Consider the following 4849-nt stretch of genomic DNA (forward strand, 5'->3'; position numbering starts at 1 on the left):
GTATGTTGAAGAACTCTTTATCGAAAGTTTGTCAGCTCGAAGTGGTGGGGATGTGCTTGTCCCAAGTGCTCTTGGCGGTATACATGAAGTTCCTTGATGGCGTTAGAATGGATATTAGTGTAGTGTTTTCTTTAAAGTCTCCAAGTGAAAGATTGTTAAGTTGTGAGAATTTAAACAAATAAGGAAGAACAGGGACCCTCGCGATCTGTGAGGGTGTGTTAGCGGGACGCGACAAGAAGAAATAAGAACAAGCCAAGTTGTGAGCAGCTATGTTGAAACACGAGAATTATGGTCGAAGGTTGAGTCGCAATCCGCGAGACCCTGGTCGCGAAACGCGACTATAGCTTGGTCAGCAAGTCGGCTAATATTGTTTCCTTTTATGTTTACTCATATATATATATATATATATATATATATATATATATATATATATATATATATATATATATATATATATATATATATATATATATATATATATATATATATATATATATATATATTGTAACCATAGCCTCATGTAACAAGTGTCACTACTACATTCCGGCACAATTAGACGTGTGAAAAATCCTTTTTAGACGTGTTGAACAACACGTCCACATGTGACGGCTTCAATTGAGTAGTGACATATAGTGCGGTTCAAGGAACCGCTCTAAAAACTCTCACGTAGAAGTGTTGTCAAATCGTTAGATTAGGCTGTTCCGTTAGACGTGTTCCGTTATTTACAATTAGACGTGTTCTGTTAGTTGCAATTAGACGTGTTCCGTTAGTTGCAATTAAAGGTGTTCCGTTAGTTGCAATTAGACGTGTTCTAGTAAATGTTAACCATGGTTAAACTAAAATATTTTAAATATTACCTGCCAAATACCGCCAAATAATTTCTAGCGCCAAATAAATTAAAATCTCAAATATTTCAAATAACACCCGCCAAATACAAAATGCATCAAATATACTAAATTAAATTTACTAAAGTATTTACAATGGATGAATTATAAACTAAAAAACACTAAACTAATATAAAATAGCTATAGTTGGTTCTTTGTCATCCTTCTTCCAGTCTTGCCTCCCTCTCCATCTGCCAACAACATTATAAAATAATTTCACATGTTTAGTTATGCAATGCTTTGTACTTAGAAAGGATATTTAAGATACCTTGAACGAGAAATTGTTGACTAGAGATCTTTTTGTGTTTGGTTCTCATACTGCAACTGTCAAATTCAGCTGTTATACAATCGAATCACGTCTACATGGAAACATGTCAAATTCAGCTGTTATACAATCGAATCACGTCTACATGGAAACATGTCAAATTCAGCTGCAATACTTTAAATAATACTTGCCAAATACCGCCAAATAATTTCTAGCGCCAAATAAATTAAAATCTCAAATATTTCAAATAACACCCGCCAAATACAAAATGCATCAAATATACCAAATTAAATTTACTAAAGTATTTACAATGAATGAATTCTAAACTAAAAAACACTAAACTAATATAAAGTAGCTATAGTTGGTTCTTTGTCATCCCTCTGCCAGTCTTGCCTCCCTCTCCCTCTGCCAACAACATTATAAAATAATTTCACATGTTTAGTTATGTAATGCTTTGTACTTAGAAAGGATATTTAAGATACCTTGAACGAGAAATTGTTGACTAGAGATCTTTTTTGTGTTAGGTTCTCCTACTGCAACTGTCAAATTAAGTTGTTATACAATCGAATCACGTCTATATGGAAACATGTCAAATTCAGCTGCAATACAGAGCACACTTAAAACAAATCAATATAATTAGCAGATTGCATTAAAGTACATTAAAAAAAAATCATTGGACAGCCAACTCATAAGAACCTCATTATGAGTGGACAAACTTAGTAAATAATTTGTTAACAATCAATGTGATCTCTACAGGACATCATGAATCACAGAATAATATAGCAAAACAGTATAAATGAGAATCACGGGTACCTCCTCTAAATATATATACCGTGTATTCTGTTGACTTGGAACGGCATATACACCATTATACATAAGTTCATTTGTTATGATGCATATACATACAGCTCACAAACAAAATCAAAAAACTCAATAGCCATTTTCAGCTGACAATAAGGTCGACAAATTAGTGCAATTGGTGCATATTAGATATAAAGATGGTTTATAATCATTCTTGCATTACCTTGATGGTATATTCAATCGTCCTATCATCCCTATAAAATACATTCATTTATATGTCAAAATCCAAAAAACTGATCATAAACAAAATTCTTGTCACACAATTTTTACAGTTGTAGAGAGTTAGGACATCGAAATAAGGACATAGAAATAATTTTTACTACTCGTGACCATTTATTATGAAGAATGAGAAGAATCCCGAAAAATAGCAAAAAGGAACATAAACGATAAACAAAACATAAGTGATAGTGATTATACTAAATAACACAAACTAAAAGTAATTTTGACATCAACGACCCACCCATTTCCCCTCATGTATAAACATTAAAGCATGTAACGTTTAAATGGGTTTTTGGCTCCTTATTTAAAGTACAAAAAAGGAAAAGAACGTGCTTTAGGCCCAGAATTCGAACTGTTAAAAGGGGATGGTCCATCTGCAATTCACAATGCAAGTTTTAATGTAAATCCAATCGTTTATAGCATTAATACTTCGCACAATAACAAAACATAAAGTATGTTTGCATATTCCATTCATGTAAAGTTTTCACATTATGTACATTCCTATGCAATTTATGTTTATTAATTAATAGATAGTATTAGTAAATGATCCGAAATATATATATATATATATATATAGAATACCTGAAGTGGATGAGGTCAAATAATTTTGATTTATATCAGAATTCGATCGACGGGGTTTGTTTTACTGCGTTTTGACTTCGAAGGCTATTTTTCAAATTTGTAACCCGGTTTGATTTCCACTTGCTTTAATCCAATGTCGCATTTAGTTTTGTAGATTATGAAACCTAATTCATAGTATACCGCAACCAATTTCGCATTTACTTTTGTAGATTATGAACCCTAATTTAAATATTGAAACGTCAGGGATAGCAAATTAGGGTTCAAAACAATATTTTTTTGCAATTGAATAATGGAATGGATGGAATGTAGCGACAACGATCGGATTAAACATAAAGTATTCTAGATTATGAACCCTAATTTGTTTTTAAAAGGATGTGGATCTTTAGAGAATGGGATGGATGGAATTGGTTGAGCCCGTAGTTTTTTTTGTGTGACCTGAGGGTATTAGCGACAATAAACAATTGAGTGGATGATTTGTTTGCTAATCAATGATTTGGATGGTGGAGATCGAAAGATGTTTTTTTATCCAATTGTCACTTTTTTGCCACCTAAACTTTTTTAAATAATGATTAGGTAAAAGTGACTTTGTTATTTTATATGTATATGTATATATATATATATATATATATTATAATAATAATGATAATGATAACAATAATAATAAATAAGATGGAAGGTTAAAAAGTTTAATTAGACGTGTTCTGTTAACTTATGTTAACACAACTGTAAGGGTTAGGCTGATTAAACGGAGCTCGTTAACTTATATAACCCGTTGACTTATTTAAACTTATTTAGACGTGTTCCAATTAAAATGTGTTTGTTGCAAACTAATTAGACGTGTTTTTTGTAACTTATTAGACGTGTTCGTCGTTTAAACGCGTTCCTGGCAAAACTTATTAGACGTGTTGTTTTTTTCATTCAGACGTGTTCCTGGTAAAAGTTATTAGACGTGTTGTTAATTAGACTTGTTCCTTGAAATACTTGTTAGACGTGTTGTCAATTAGAGGTGTTCTTGGTAAAAGTTATTAGACGTGGTTACCAATTAGAGGTGTTATACTTATTTAGGTTTCTAATTAAACGTGTTGCTACTATTATTTAGACGTGTTCCGTGTTTTTTTTCCTGTAAAAATCTTAATTAGACGTGTTCCGTTTGATAAATTAGACGTGTATACATGAAGTTCCTTGATGGCGTTAGAATGGATATTAGTGTAGTGTTTTCTTTAAAGTCTCCAAGTGAAAGATTGTTAAGTTGTGAGAATTTAAACAAAGAAGGAAGAACAGGGACCCTCGCGATCTGTGAGGGTGTGTTAGCGGGACGCGACAAGAAGAAATAAGAACAAGCCAAGTTGTGAGCAGCTATGTTGAAACACGAGAATTATGGTCGAAGGTTGAGTCGCAATCCACGAAACCCTGGTCGCGAAACACGACTATAGCTTGGTCAGCAAGTCGGCTAATATTTTTTCCTTTTATGTTTACTCTATATATATATATATATATATATATATATATATATATATATATATATATTGTAACCATAGCCTCCTGTAACAAGTGTGCACGAAATTAATAGTGAAATTTTTTCTGGATTGCATACGTGGACTAAACCCTTATAAACGTTGGAGTTGGGATATAACCATGATAAAATCCTTGTGTCGTTTCATTTATTTATTTATCGTTGCTTATCTATCTGTTTGTTGTGTTGCGGGTGTAATTCAATTACACGAGTCTTGTGTGGGGTGGATTTTTACTAACGAGAAAATCATTAGTTTGGGTTTTTCAGTATTAATCCCTAACAAATTAGTGACCCATCAACAGGGCGAGTCTAGTTCACAAAGGGTGGGGTCGGGTCCTATGACCCCACTAGTGGGAATTTTTTTTTTTTTTTTTACAATGTATACTTCAAATTGTACAGGACACCACTAATTTTAAGTATAGAACCCCATATATTTTTAAAATTTATAGTTGTTTAGAGGTAAACAACACTAAAGTACCCTTCAAATATAATTAGCCTTGAAAAATATTTTTGGGACCCCATTGG

At 32.4% G+C, this 4849-nt stretch overlaps 1 long non-coding RNA gene across 3 annotated transcripts; it reads right to left on the reverse strand.

Annotated features, from left to right (window-relative positions):
- Positions 1-897: 897 nt before the first annotated feature.
- LOC139904080 (uncharacterized) lies at positions 898-3233 on the reverse strand. 3 transcript variants are annotated; one of them, XR_011778651.1, is made up of 3 exons: positions 2812-3233; positions 1153-1688; positions 898-1075 (listed from the first exon to the last, which is right to left on the reverse strand). It is a non-coding gene; the product is annotated as an uncharacterized lncRNA (long non-coding RNA). The 3 variants fall into 3 exon arrangements; XR_011778650.1 differs by having other exon boundaries at positions 1153-1748; XR_011778649.1 differs by lacking the exon at positions 2812-3233 and having other exon boundaries at positions 1153-1554; positions 1632-2732.
- Positions 3234-4849: the final 1616 nt, after the last annotated feature.

Source organism: Rutidosis leptorrhynchoides, chromosome 4 (genome assembly GCF_046630445.1).
Source record: "Rutidosis leptorrhynchoides isolate AG116_Rl617_1_P2 chromosome 4, CSIRO_AGI_Rlap_v1, whole genome shotgun sequence".
NCBI lineage: Eukaryota > Viridiplantae > Streptophyta > Magnoliopsida > Asterales > Asteraceae > Rutidosis > Rutidosis leptorrhynchoides.